Raw genomic sequence first — 15,375 nt, 5'->3', positions numbered from 1 at the left:
GAGGAGAAGCGGGGGGGGCGGGGTAGTGTGGGGGGGGGTGTGGAAGGATTGGTTTGTACAGAAATACTGATGATTTCAAACTAATGTTCGGTTTAAATGTTTTTTATTTAACAAAACCTTGCAGCACATTGGCTCAGATAGCTGCACCATTACACGCTGGTGATTCCTTAACATCAAAGGGTCTAATTACACTTAACTTCAATCAACTTAAACTTTAACTGTCACCAAGGTGATGCCCACCATTGATGTATACCTGCACACCCAGCAGTGTGTCAGCCTTGTAAATAACACCAACGTTCTTTCAGGCAAAGCGATCATTAATAAGCTGCTGACGTAAGGTTCTTGCAGCTATCATGCCACTTTGGCCCTTTCATGAGGTCTACAGGGGGGCAGGGGCATGGCTTCAGCGTCAGCCTGATTGTTTGGCCCGATGTCAGTATCCGCCTCCTCGTCTTCCTCTTCCTCTCTCTGCTGAGGTGGACTGTCAGGCTCATCAGGCAATTCTTGTCCCCTCCTGATAGCCAAGTTGTTTAGCATGGAGCACACCACCACGAATTGAGCTACCTGCTCAAGGTGATATTGGAGCTCGCCTCCTGGGTGGTCCAGGCATTTGAAGCGCTGCTTCAGCAGTCCAATGGTTTCCTCAACAATAATGTGAATTGCTCTATGGCTCTCGTAGTATCACCTCTCGGCTTCGCAGGGGGCGCCATCAGCCAGGTGGCGAGGCCATATCCTTTGTCCCCAAGCATCCAGCATTGACCTTGTGGCTCATTGTTAAACAAGTCAGATACAGTGCTCTCACGCAGGATGTGAGCATCATGGTTGCTGACCAGAAATTGAGCATTCACTGTCAGTATAATTTGCTGGTGGTAAACAACCAGCTGGACATTCAGGGAGTGGAATCCCTTGCGGTTCCTGAAAACCTCAGCATCCTGAAAAGGTGCCCGCATCACGATGTGCGTACAGTCTATTGCTCCCTGCACCTTGGGGAAGTTTGCAATTCTGAATAAACCTAGAGCCCTCTCTGTGCTTCCCTGGTCAAAGGGAAGCTGATCAAGTCCCTCCTGCATGTGTACAGGGCTTCAGTGACCTGTCTAATGCAGCGATGTGTGGCATGCTGAGAAAGTCCGCAAATGTCGCCAGCTGTGGCCTGAAAAGAACCCGAGGCACAGAACGACAGAGCCGCGGTGATTTTGACCTCGACAGACAATGCAATTCTGATGGTGCTGGAAGACTGCAGATCTGTCGTTATCAGCTGGCATACCTCAGTGATAACCTCTTTGTGGAAGTGCAGTCTCTGAAGGCAGGTGGTGTCGGGCAAGTCGAGGTAAGAATGCTTCTCCTTGTACTTGTGGGGGGTGTAAAGTCTGGTCCTCCTCATCAGTCTGTCACTTCATACATTGGGCACATAATGGAGTGCAGTGTTCCTTCAGCGATGTCGAGTCTGCTGCATGTATTTGGTCACCTAGAGAGGGTGAGAAAGGACAGGCCCCATTGCAGTAGTTCTCTGTTCTCCACTGGTTGCTCACAAACAAGGAATGTCCCGACGAACACACCTCTTCAATTCCAATCGGTCACAGTGTGGTCAATATGTTTTCAGAGATGTTAACATCAACTCCAACGACCTGCAGAGTACATCCGAACTCCATCGAGGTTGGAGCACAGCAGCCATTTAAAGGACGCGACATCTGATCTACAACATGACGTCCATAACGTGATTCATCCCGGGTAGTTCCACTTTTTGTGGGCGTTTTTTTGAGCGAGCGATATTGTGGGCGAAATGTGTGCAAGGTGTTGAAATTGCCGATGGGCTATCTCCATGGCCGCTAGTTTGAGTAAATATGCTCTTTACGACAAAAAACAATGGGCGGGCGTTAATATTGAATCTCGGCATGAATTCCGTGCGGAAAGTAACGCTGGGCAATATTATGGGTGTTGAAGTCGCCCATCCTGCTGATTCTACCCCAAAAAAGTAGGCAGGAGGTAATATTTTTTTTTGGCATTAAGCACATGAGGAAAGTAAGGCTCGGTGATAAGTTTCCAAAAATTGCCTGCCAGTTTCCATTTTGTGCCAAAATGGGCGATATATGGGCGTTATATGTCATTTCTGCGGTAAAATGGGCATTAAGTGGGCATTAAGCAGGCAAAAAAAAATGGAGGTTCTAGCCCCGTATCTTTTGTTTGTGTTACAGAATTCTATAGTAGAATTTGGAAACATCAAATGAGTTCCATTCGAGAAATGTTCATCAAGAGTTGTGTATACCATGCAAGTCATGTACAATGATTATTTGTTATGATTAACTTCTTCAATAGGGAAGGAGAAGTGTTGGTGAGCTACCTAGTGGACTACTGATATAATAACAATAAAGTCATGTGCTCTGCAAAGTTCTACCTGCAAGCTATGTTGTACAACTGTGTATATTTACTGTGTCTCAAGGTGTGACACTTATGGCATTGTTTATTGGGGTCGAGAAGGAGTGAGCTGTTTATGCCCTGGTTTATTGGCGTCTGTAAGGAGTGAGCTGTGCAGACAAAAAGCAGGAAACTATCGACCAGTTAGCTTAACATCTGTCATTGGGAAAATGCTGGAGTCCATTATTAAGGAAACAATAGCGGGACATTTGGAAAAGCATAATTCAATCAAGCAGAGTCAGCATGGTTTTATGAAAGGGAAATCATGTTTGACAAATTTGCTGGAGTTCTTTGAGGATGTAACGAGCAGGGTGGAAGAGGGGGAACCAGTGGATGTGGAGTATTTGGATTTCCAGAAGGCATTCGATAAGATGCCACATGACAGGTTACTACACAAGATAAAAGTTCACGGGGTTGGGGGTAATATATCAGCATGGATAGAGGATTGACTGACTGACAGAAAACAGTATGGATAAAGGGTCATTTTCCAATTGGCAAACAGTGACTGCACAGATTGGTGCTGGGTTCTCAACTATTTACAATCTATATTAATGACTTGGATGAAGGGACCGAGTGTAATGTAGCCAAATTTGCTGATGATACAAAGATGGGTGGGAGGACAGAAAAAATCTGCAAAGGTATATATGGCTAGATTTTCCATTATTTTTGTATGCATACTGCCCAGTTAACATCCATTTTAACGCTGAAATGAGGTATAATGCCCATATATTGCCCATTTAGCCACAAAATGGAAAGTAACACCCATTTCTCAGTCATTTATCACCAAGCGTTACTTTCGGCATGTACGTAACACCGATATAAAATAATACTACCCGCCCACTTTTTTGGGGGCAGAAAGATCAGAATGGGTGAAACCAATGCCCATAATATTGCCCAGCATTACTTTCGGCACGCAATTAACGCCAATATTTAATAATACTGCCCGGCCACTGTTTTTTGTGGTAAAGATCACATTTGCCAAAACTAACGCCCAGAAAATCGCCCAGCGTTACTTTCGGCACCTCGCACACATCGAGCCAACAATATCGCTCGCCGAAAAAAACGCTGTGAAAAAGTTGCTCTGACCTGAACTAATCACAGCGGTATGGACGCCATTTTCCAAATCGCTGGTCGCTTCATTTAAAAGGCTGCTCTGCTTCAACTTTGGGGGAGTTTGGATGTACACTGGAGGTCTTTTAAGATGATGTGAACATCTGAACAAACATCTTATCATACTGTGGATGATTGAATATAAGAACATAAGAATTAGGAACAGGAGTAGGCCATCTAGCCCCTCGAGCCTGCTCCGCCATTCAACAAGATCATGGCTGATCTGGCCGTGGACTCAGCTCCACTTACCCGCCCATTCCCTGTAACCCTTAATTCCCTTATTGGTTAAAAATCTATCTGTCTTTGACTTGAAAACATTCAATGAGCTAGCCTCAACTGCTTCCTTGGGCAGAGAATTCCACAGATTCACAACCCTCTGGGAGAAGAAATTCCTTCTCAACTCAGTTTTAAATTGGCTCCCCCGTATTTTGAGGTTGTGCCCCCTAGTTCTAGTCTCCCCGACCAGTGGAAACAATCTCTCTGCCTCTATCTTGTCTTTCATTATTTTAAATGTTTCTATAAGATCACCCCTCATCTTTCTGAATTCCAACGAGTAAAGACCCAGTCTACTCAATCTGTCATCATAAGTTAACCCCTTCATCTCCGGAATCAGCCTCGTGAATCGTCTCTGTACCCCCTCCAAAGCTAGTATATCCTTCCTTAAGTAAGGTGACCAAAACTGCACGCAGTACTCCAGGTGCGGCCTCACCAATACCCTATACATTTGCAGAAGGACCTCCCTGCTTTTATGCTCCATTCCTCTCGCAATGAAGGCCAACATTCCATTCACCTTGCTGATTACCTGCTGCACCTGCAAACCAACTTTTTTGGGATTCATGTACAAGGATCTAAAAGAGTTTCATGTACAAGGACCCCCAGGTCCCTCTGCACCACAGCATGTTGTAATTTCTCCCCATTCAAATAATATTCCCTTTTACTGTTTTTTTTTCCCAAGATGGATGACCTCACATTTTCCGATATTGTATTCCATCTGCCAAACCTTAGCCCATTCGCTTAACCTATCTAAATCTCTTTGCAGCCTCTCTGTGTCCTCTACACAACCCGCTTTCCCACTAATCTTTGTGTCATCTGCAAATTTTGTTACACTACACTCTGTCCCCTCTTCCAGGTCATCTATGTATATTGTAAACAGTTGTTTTCCCAGCACCGATCCCTGTGGCACACCACTAACCACCGATTTCCAACCTGAAAAGGACCCATTTATCCCAACTCTCTGCTTTCTGTTCGCCAGCCAATTCTCTATCCATGCTAATGCATTTCCTCTGACTCTGCGTACCCTTATCTTCTGCAGTAACCTTTTGTGTGGCACTTTATCGAATGCCTTTTGAAAATCTAAATACACCACATCCATCGGTACACCTCTATCCATCATGCTCGTTATATCCTCAAAGAATTCCAGTAAATTAGTTAAACATGATTTCCCCTTCATGAATCCATGCTGCGTCTGCTTGATTGCACTATTCCTATCTAGATGTCCCGCTATTTCTTCCTTAATGATAGTTTCAAGCATTTTCAAGCATTGGAAGTTACTTTAGGTGTCTTAGTGGGAACATTTATTGTTTGTGAACAATCAGTGTAATACTGATAGTTATTGGAATGGGGCCTGTCATTTCACAACCTATCTTGATGAGTACGCACATGCTGCAGACTACAGATTGCAGAAGAGATATTCGACAGCATTATGTGCCCAATCTAAGATGTGCCAGACTGATAAGCAGGACCAGACTTTACACCCCCCGCACTGACAGGGAGAAGCGGTCTTTCCTCAACTTGTCCGATAACACCTGCATTAGGAGACTGCGCTTCCACAAAGAGGTTATCAGTGAGATATGCTAGCTCATTAGGGGAGATCTGCAGCCTGCCAACACCATCAGGACCGCACTGTCCGTCGAGGTCAAGGTCACCGCGGCACTTCCGTTCTACGCGTCGGGGTCCTTTCAGGCCTCAGCTGGCGACATTTGCGGACTTTCTCAGCATGCACACATTGCTGCATTAGACAGGTCACTGAAGCCCTTTACGCACACAGGATGGAATTTATTAGCTTGTCCATGACCAGGGAGGCTAAGACTGAGAGGGTTTTAGGATTCTACCAAATTGCTAACTTCCCCAAGGTGCAGGAAGCAATAGGCTGTACGCACATCGCAATGCGGGCAACTTTTCAGGATGCAGAGGTTTTTCGGAACAGCAAGGGATTCCACTCCCTGAATGTGCAACACGTTGTCGACCACCAGAAAATAATTATGGCAGTAAATGCTAAATTTCTGGACAGCATTCATGATGCTCACATCCTGCATGAGAGCGCTGTATCTGACATGTTTACCAGTCAGTCACAAGGTCAATGCTGGATGCTTGGTGACTAAGGATATGTCCTCGCCACCTGGCTGATGAGCCCCCCTGCGTGACACCCAAACCAAAACCGAGAAGCGATACAACGAGAGCCACAGAGCCACTCACAATATCGTCAAGAAAACCATTGAGTGCTTAAGCAGCACTTTAGATGCCTGGACCACTCAGGAGGCGAGCTCCAATACCACCCTGAGCAATGTTGCACAACTTTGCTATCAGGAGGTGATAAGAATTGCCAGAAGGGACTGATGGTCCACCTCAGGAGAGAGAGGAAAAGGAGGACAAGGAGGTGGACGCTGACCTTGGACCAGACAATCAGGCTGACGATGAAACCATGCCCCTGCCCTCCTCTAGACCACAGGAAAGGGCCTGTGGTTGCTACATAGCTGCAAGATTCTCACATCAGCAGCACATTATGAACGCTTTGCTTGAAAGAACGTTGTTGTTATTTACAAAGCTGCAAAACTGCTGGTTGTGTAGGTCATACATCAATGGTGTGCATCACCTTGGTGACAGTTAAAGTTTAAGTTGATTCAAGTTAAGTGTAATTATCCCCTTTCATGTTAAGGAACCACCTTTCATGTGTAACGGTGCAGCTATCTGAGACAATATGCAACAAAGTTATGTTAAATAAAAAACATTTAACCCAACCATTTGTGTGAAATCATAATTATAACCGTAAAAAACACCCCACCCTACCCTCAACCCACCCCACAACAAATTTATCACATTTACATCATTCGGTTGGTCACCATTTCCAGCAACACATCATCATCATAGGCAGTCCCTCCGAATCGAGGAACACTTGCTTCCACTCTTAAAATGAGTCCTTAGGTATCTGAACAGTCCAATATGAGAACCACAGTCTCTGTCACAGGTGGGACAGACAGTCATTGAGAGAAGGGGTGGGTGGGACTGGTTTACTTCACGCTCTTTCCGTTGTTTGCGCTTGATTTCTGCATGCTCTCGGCGGTGAGACTCGAGGTGCTCAGCGCCCTCCCGGATGCACTTCCTCCACTTAAGGCGGTCTTTGGCCAGGGACTCCCAGGTGTTGGTGGGGATGTTGCACTTTATCAGGGAGGCTTGTAATGTTTCCTGTGCCCACCTTTGGCTCGTTTGCCATGAAGGAGTTCCGAGTAGAGCGCTTGCTTTGGGAGTCTCGTGTCTGGCATGCGAACAATGTGGCCTGCATAACACTGCGCCCCCCCAGTCATCAAGATCCTTGGCGTGGCCTTGGACAATGTGGACCATTTCCCATACCTTGGGAGCCTCTTATCAACAAGACCAGACATTGACGATGAGATTCAACACCGCCTCCAGTGCGCCAGTGCAGCCTTCAGCCACCTGAGGAAAAGAGGGTTGGAAGACCAGGCCCTCAAAACTGCCACCAAGCTCATGGTCTACAGGAGTCCTGTATGGCTCAGAGACATGGACCACGTATTGTAGACACCTCAAGTCACTGGAGAGATATCACCAACGATGTCTCCACAAGATCCTACAAATCCCCTGGGAGAACAGACGCACCTCGACCAGGCCAACATCCCCAGCATTGAAACACTGACCATACTTGATCAGCTCCGCTGGGCAGGCCTGCTCCACGACAACATGCAGGTCGTGATCCTTACCAACGGATCCATTACAGACCCAATCCACGGCCAGACTGGGGTCAAACAGGGCTCAGTCATCGCCCCAACCCTCTTCTTAATCTTCCTCGCTGCTATGCCCCAGCCCAGAGCCAACAAGCTCCCCGCTGGAGTGGAACTAAGCTACAGAACCAGTGGGAACCTGTTCAACCTTCGCCATCTCTAGGCCAGGTCCAAGATCTCTAGGCAACATCTGTCGTCGAGCTACAATATGCAGATGACGCCTGCGTCTGCGCATATACAGAGGCTGAACTCCAGGATATAGTCGACGTATTTACTGAGGCGTACAAAAGCATGGGTCTTATGCTAAACATCCGTAAGACAAAGGTCCTCCACCAGCCTGTCCTTGCCGCACATCACTATCCCCCAGTCATCAGCAACACAGAACACAAATGCAAACTGTTATATATGTAATAACTCGATATAGAAACATAGAAACATAGAAAATAGATGCCGGAGTAGGCCATTCGGCTCATCGAGCCTGCACCACCATTCAATAAGATCATGGCTGATCATTCCCTCAGTACCCCTTTCTTGCTTTCTCTCCATACCCCTTGATCTCTTTAGCCGTAAGAGCCATATCTAACTCCCTCTTGAATATATCCAATGAACTGGCATCAACAACTCTCTGCGGTAGGGAATTCCGCAGGTTCACAGCTCACTGAATGAAGAAGTTTCTCCTCATCTCAGTCCTAAATGGCCTACCCCTTATCCTTAGACTGTGTCCCCTGGTTCTGGACTTCCCCAACATCGGGAACATTCTTCCCGCATCTAACCTGTCAGAATCTTATATGTTTCTATGAGATCCCCTCTCAACCTTCTAAACTCCATTATATAAAGGCCCAGTCGATCCAGTCTCTCCTCATATGTCAGTCCAGCCATTCCGGGAATCAGTCTGGTGAACCTTCGCTGCGCTGCCTCAATAGCAAGAACATCCTTCCTCGGATAGGAGACCAAAACTGAACACAATATTCCAGGTGAGGCCTCACCAAGGCCCAGTACAGCTGCAGTAAGATCTCCCTGCTCCTATATTCAAATCCCCTCGCTATGAAGGCCAACATACCATTTTCCTTCTTCAGTACCTGCTGTACCTGCATGCCAACTTTCAATGACTGATGAACCATGACACCCAGGTCTCGTTGTACCTTCCCTTTTCCTAATCTGCCACCATTCAGATAATATTCTGCCTTCGTGTTTTTGCCCCCAAAGTGGATAACCTCACATTTATCCACATTATACTGCATCTGTCATGCATTTGCCCACTCACCTAACCGATCCAAGTCACCCTGCAGCCTCTTAGCGCCCTCCTCACAGCTCACACCGCCACCCAGTTTAGTGTCATCTGCAAACTTGGAGATATTACACTCAATTCCTTCATCTAAATCATTAATGTATATTGCAAATAGCTGGGGTCCCAGCACTGAGCCCTGCGGCACCCCACTAGTCACTGCCTGCCATTCTGAAAAGGACCAGTTTATCCCAACTCTCTGCTTCCTGTCTGCCAACCAGTTCTCTATCCACGTCAGTACATTACCCCCAACACCATGTGCTTTAACTTTGCACACCGATCTCTTGTGTGGGACCTTGTCAAAAGCCTTTCAAAAGTCCAAATACACCACATCCACTGGTTCTCCTTTGACCACCCTACGAGTTACATCCTCAAAAAATTTCAGAAGATTTGTCAAGCATGATTTCTCTTTCATAAATCCATGCTGAATTGGACCGATCCTGTCACTGCTTTCCAAATGCGCTGCTTTTTCATCTTTAATAATTGATTCCAACATTTTCCCCACTACTGATGTCAGGCTACCCGGTCTATAAATCCCTGTTTTCTCTCTCCCTCCTTTTTTTAACAGTGGTGTTTCATTAGCTACCCTCCAGTCCATAGGAACTGATCTAGAGTCGATAGACTGTTGGAAAATGATCACCAATGCATCCACTATTTCTCGGGCCACTTCCTTAAGTACTCTGGGATGCAGACTATCAGGCCCCAGGAATTTATCGGGCTTCAATCCCATCAATGTCCCTAACACAATTTCCCGCCTAATAAGGATATCCTTCAGTTCCTTCTTCTCACTAGTCCCTTGGTCTCCCAGTACTTCCAGAAGGTTATTTGTGTCTTCCTTTGTGAAGGCAGAACCAAAGTATTTTTTCAACTGGTCTGCCATTTTTTGTTCCCCATTATAAATTCACCTGAATCTGACTGCAAGGGACCTACGTTTGTCTTCACTAATCTTTTTCTCTTCACATACCTATAGAAGTTTTTACAGTCAGTTTCTATGTTCCCGGCAAGCTTCCTCTCATGCTCTATTTTCCCCCTCCTAATTAAACCCTTTGTCCTCCTCTGCTGAATTCTAAATTTCTCCCAGTCCTCAGGTTTGCTGCTTTTTTTGGCCAATTTATATGCCTCTTCTTTGGATTTAACACTATCCTTAATTTCCCTTGTTAGCCACAGTTGAGCCACTTTCCCCATTTTATTTTTACTCCAGCCATGATGTACAATTGTTGAAGTTCATCCATGTGATCTTTAAATGTTTGCCATTGCCTATCCGCCGTCAACCCTTTAAGTATCATTTGCCAGTCTATTCTAGCCAATTCACGCCTCAAACCATCGAAGTTACCTTTCCTTAAGTTCAGGATCCTAGTCTCTGAATTAACATTATCACTCTCCATCTTAATAAAGAATTCTACCATATTATGGTCACTCTTCCCCAAGGGACCTCGCACAACAAGATTGCTAATTAATCCTTTCTCATTACACATCACTCAGTCTAGGATGACCAGCCCTCTAGTTGGTTCCTTGACATATTGGTCTCGCAAACCATCCCTAATAAACTCCAGAAAATCCTCCTCCACCATATTGCTAACAGTTTGGTTAGCCCAATCTATACATAGATTAAAGTTGCCCATGATAACTGCTGTACCTTTATTGCACGCATCCCTAACTTCTTGTTTGATGCTGTCCCCAACCTCACTACTACTGTTTGGTGGTCTGTACACAACTCCCACTAGCGTTTTCTGCCCTTTGGTATTCTGCAGTTCCACCCATACAGATTCCACATCATCCAAGCTAATGTCCTTCCTTACTATTGCGTTAATTTCCTCTTTAACCAGCAACACTATCCCACCTCCTTTTCCTTTCTGTCTATCCTTCCTGAATGTTGAATACCCCTGGATGTTGAGTTCCCAGCCTTGGTCACCCTGGAGCCATATTTCCATAATCCCAATTATATCATATTTGTTAATAACTGCCTGTGCAGTTAATTCGTCCACCTTAATACGAATACTCCTCGCATTGAGGCACAGAGCCTTCAGGCTTGTCTTTTTAACACACTTTGCCCTTTTGGAATTTTGCTGTAATGTGGCTCTTTTTGATTTTTGCCTTGGGTTTCTCTGCCCTCTGCTTTTACTTTTCTTCTTTCTATCTTTTGCTTCTGCCCCCATTCTACTTCCCTCTGTCTCCCTGCATAGGTTCCCATCCCCCTGCCATAGGTTAAATACTGTAAACTAACACAAGTACAAACCTGGCTCTGCTTTATTAGGACCCAAAGTGCTCACATTACATGATAGCTTGCCTTTTATACCTGGGCCGCAGTTCACCGGGGGGGGAGCCTGGTATGCGTGTGGGGTCTTGTCCTGTAACTAAGCAATATGCATGACAAGCGAGTCTACAATGAACCTTGAGTTACACGTTTCATACTCTGCTTGATGGTTTGGACAGCACGCTTTGCTTGACCATTAGTTGCGGGTTTGAATGGTGCTGACCTCACATATTTGATACATTGAGTTTCATGAACTCTTGAAACTCCAGACTAGTGAAGCAAGGTCCGTTGTCGCTTACAACGATGTCGGGCAGACCATGAGTGGCAAACATGACTTGAAGGCTCTCAGTGGTAGCTGTGGATGTACTAGATGACATGATTATGCACTCTATCCACTTGGAATAGGTATCCACCACAACTAAAAATATCTTTCCCAGGAAGGGACCTGCAAAGTCGATGAGGATCCTGGACCATGGTTTAGATGGCCACGGCCATAGACTCAGCGGCAATTCCGCTGGTGCTTTACTTAGCTGCATGCAAGTGTTGCACTGATGCACACATGGTTCCAGATCAGAGTCAATTCCAGGACACCATACATGAGACCTGGCAATGGCTTTCATGATGAAAATACCAGGATGAGTGCTATGTAGATCATGTACAAATTTCTCTCTGCCTTTCTTAGGCATAACAACACGATTACCCCACAGTAAACAATCTGACTGAATGGATAGGTTCGTCTTTGCGGCGGTTGTAAGGTTTGGTCTCATCACCCATTTGCTTGTGTATCGCAGACCAATCACCACTAAAGACACAACGTTTCACAGCCAATAATATCAGATCCTGGCTGGTCCAGGTTTTGACTTGTTGAGCCATGAAAGGGGTTCCTTCACTTTCAAAGGCATCCATAACTAACAGTCGATCTGCAGGTTGTGGCATCTCCACATCCAGTGTGGGCAATGGCAGACAGCTCAGTGCATCGGCACAATTCTCAGTGGCAGGTCTATGGTGAATGACATAATCATAGGCAGATAATGTTAGCGCCCACCTCTGGATGCGGGACGATGCATTGGTATTGAGACCTTTGTTTTCCGAAAACAATAAAATGAGTGGCTTGTGATCTGTTTCCAGTTCAAACCGAAGACCAAACAGGTGCTGATGCATCTTTTTAACCCCATACACATAAGCTAATGCTTCTTTTTCTACCATGCTGGAGGTTCTTTCCGCCTTTGACAAACTTTTAGAAGCATACGCAACAGGTTGTAGTTTACCCGACTCATTAGCTTGTTGGAGCACGCAACCAATTCCATATGACGAAGCATCACAGACCAATACTCGACGCTTACATGGATCATAATGTACCAGTAGCTTGTTAGAGCAAAGCAGATTAGCAGCTTTCTCAAAAGCTCTATTTTGAGATGCACCCCAAACCCAGTTGTCGCCTTTTCTTAGCAGCATGTGAAGTGGCTCTAATAAAGTGCTCAATCTAGGTAAGAAATTACTGAAGTAGTTGAGTAGACCAAGGAACGAATGCAGCTCTGTCACATTCTGAGGCTTGGGTGCATTTTTGATGGCCTTGGTTTTCGAGTCCATAGGCCTGATGCCGTCAGCAGCAATTTTCCTCCCCAGGAATTCGATTTCCAGTGCCATGAAGACGCATTTCGAACGTTTCAGCCTGAGTCCCACTTTGTCCAGACAATGTAGAACCTCTTCCAGGTTGTTCAGATGTTCGGCGGAGTCACGACCTGTGACCAGTATGTCATCTTGGAACACGACGGTTCTGGGGATGGACTTCAGTAGACTCTCCATGTTCCTCTGAAATATGGCTGCAGCCAAGCGAATTCCGAAAGGACGCCTGTTGTAGATAAGCAGTCCTTTATGAATGTTGATGCACGTAAGTTTCTTTGACGTCTCTACCAGCTCCTGTGTCATGTAGGCTGATGTCAGATCCAGTTTAGTGAATGACTTCCCCCCGGTTAGCGTTGCAAATAGGTCATCAGCCTTTGGTAACGGGTATTGATCCTGTTTCGAAACTTGGTTGATCGTAATCTTGAAGTCTCCACAAATCCCGACAGTGCCATCACTCTTCGACACAGGAACAATGGGGCTGGCCCATTCATTAAATTCGACCGGTGATATGACCCCTTCACGCTGGAGTCTGTCCTGTTCAATTTCGACCATCTCCCTCATAATGTACGGAACCGCCCGAGCTTTATGATGGATGGGTCTTGCATCTGAGTCCACGTGGATCTGCACCTTGTCTCCCGTGAAATTGCCGATGCCTGGTTCAAACAGCGAGGGGAACTTGCTCAGCACTTGAGCACATGGAGTATCATCCTCCGACGACAATGCTTTGATATCGTTCCAATTCTATCTGAGTTTTTCTAGCCAATTCCTGCCAAACAGCATTGGACCATTGTCTGGAACAATCCATAATGGTAAATCATGAACCGCACCATCATACGACACCTTGACTACTGCACTGCCAATCACCGTTATGAGTTCTTTAGTGTACGTATGCAACTTGGCATTGACTGGACTTAGCTTAGGCCTCACAGCCTTAGTATCCCACAGCTTGTCGAATGTCCTCTGGCTCATTATTGATTGACTTGCACCCATGTCCAATTCCATCGGTACCAGCACACCGTTAAGTTTCACATTAATCATTATCGGTTGGCTCTTTGTTAGGAACAAATACAGTCCATACACTTCCTCCTCTGGTATCTCGGCTTGCATAGCCGAATCGCGCTATACTGGTCATCATCCTCCATGTGGTGTGTCGCAGCACGCTTGCTCAGTTGCAGACACATGCGCTGGAAATGCCCCAGTCTCGAAGAGCCTTTACAAATGTACTATTTAAACCGACTCTGATGAGGCCAATGATTGCCCCACAGCGACCACACGGTGAAATCAAATTCATTCCTGTTGGCAGACTTTGGGCAGCCACAGGTTTCGCATACACAGTCAAGTAGGCCCTGCCATGTGCAGCTCTGCCAAATGACGATACAATCTTGTTTACAATATTTGTCGAATTCCGATTTTTCGATGATATCTGCTTTAAGTTTTTGTCTATCGTCATGCATGCCTGGGCAATCGTGATGGCCTTGCTCAAATCCAGCGTCTTCGCCGCCAGTAGCTTACGCAGGATCACCTCATGGTTGATGCCGATTACAAAGAAGTCCCGCAGCATGTCTCCCAATGCGTTTCAAACTTACACGGTCCAGCTAGACGTCTTAGGTCGGCAATGAATTCCGACCCATCCTCACCCTCAGAACGAACATGCTTGTAGAATCACTATCGTGAGTTTAGAAGAATGCGAGGGGATCTCATAGAAACATATAAAATTCTGAGGGATTGGACTGGTTAGAGGCAGGAAGAATGTTCCCGTTGCTGGGGAGTTCCAGAACTAGGGGTCACAATCTAAGAATAAGGGGTAAGCCATTTAGGACCAAGATGAGGAGAAACTTCTTCACTCAGAGAGTGGTTAACCTGTGGAATTCTCTACCGCAGAAAGTTGTTGAGGCCAGTTCGTTAGATATATTCAAAAGGGAGTTAGATAGGGCCCTTATGGCCAAAGGGATCAAGGGGTATGGAGAGAAAGCAGAAAAGGGGTACTGAGGTTGAATGATCAGCCATGATCTTATTGAATGGCGGTGCAAGCTCGAAGGGCTGAATGGCTACTCCTGCACATAATTTCTATATTTCTATGTTTCTATGAGATGATGATGCCTTCTTCTTGTTTGAGATGGTCACGTACCAGAGCACACAATTCCTCATAGTCCTTGTCCGTTGGACTTGTAGGCGAGAGAAGATTCTTTATGAATCCATAGATTTTAGGACCACAAACCATGAGGAAGACCGCCCTGCGCCTAACTGCGTCAGTGGGTTCCTCCATTTTATTGGCCACGAAGTACTGATCCAGGTGAGCTACAAAATCTGTCCAGTCCTCTCCCTCCACGAAGCTCTCCAGAATTCCAATTGTGCTCATTTTTGCATGCGAAGGTTCTTAAGTTACCTCGTCGCCAAATGTTACGTATGTAATAACTCGATAGACTGAATACTGTAAAATAACACATGTACAAACCTGGCTCTACTTTATTAGGACCCAAAGTGCTCACATTACATGATGGTTTGCCTTTTATACCTGGGCAGCACACACGTGCGTACAGCCAATGACCTCCGACAGTGGCGCCATCTGGTGGCTAGTAATCCCAAGCATATATACATGACACACACCAGCAAGGTAGCTCCTTTGCCCCTTCGCCCCTTCCCCTGACCCTCCCACCAAAATAGCACCAACAACA

This window comes from Pristiophorus japonicus, chromosome 6 (assembly GCF_044704955.1).
Source record: "Pristiophorus japonicus isolate sPriJap1 chromosome 6, sPriJap1.hap1, whole genome shotgun sequence".
In the NCBI taxonomy this organism is placed as follows: domain Eukaryota; kingdom Metazoa; phylum Chordata; class Chondrichthyes; family Pristiophoridae; genus Pristiophorus; species Pristiophorus japonicus.
This window is presented reverse-complemented; position numbering follows the sequence as displayed.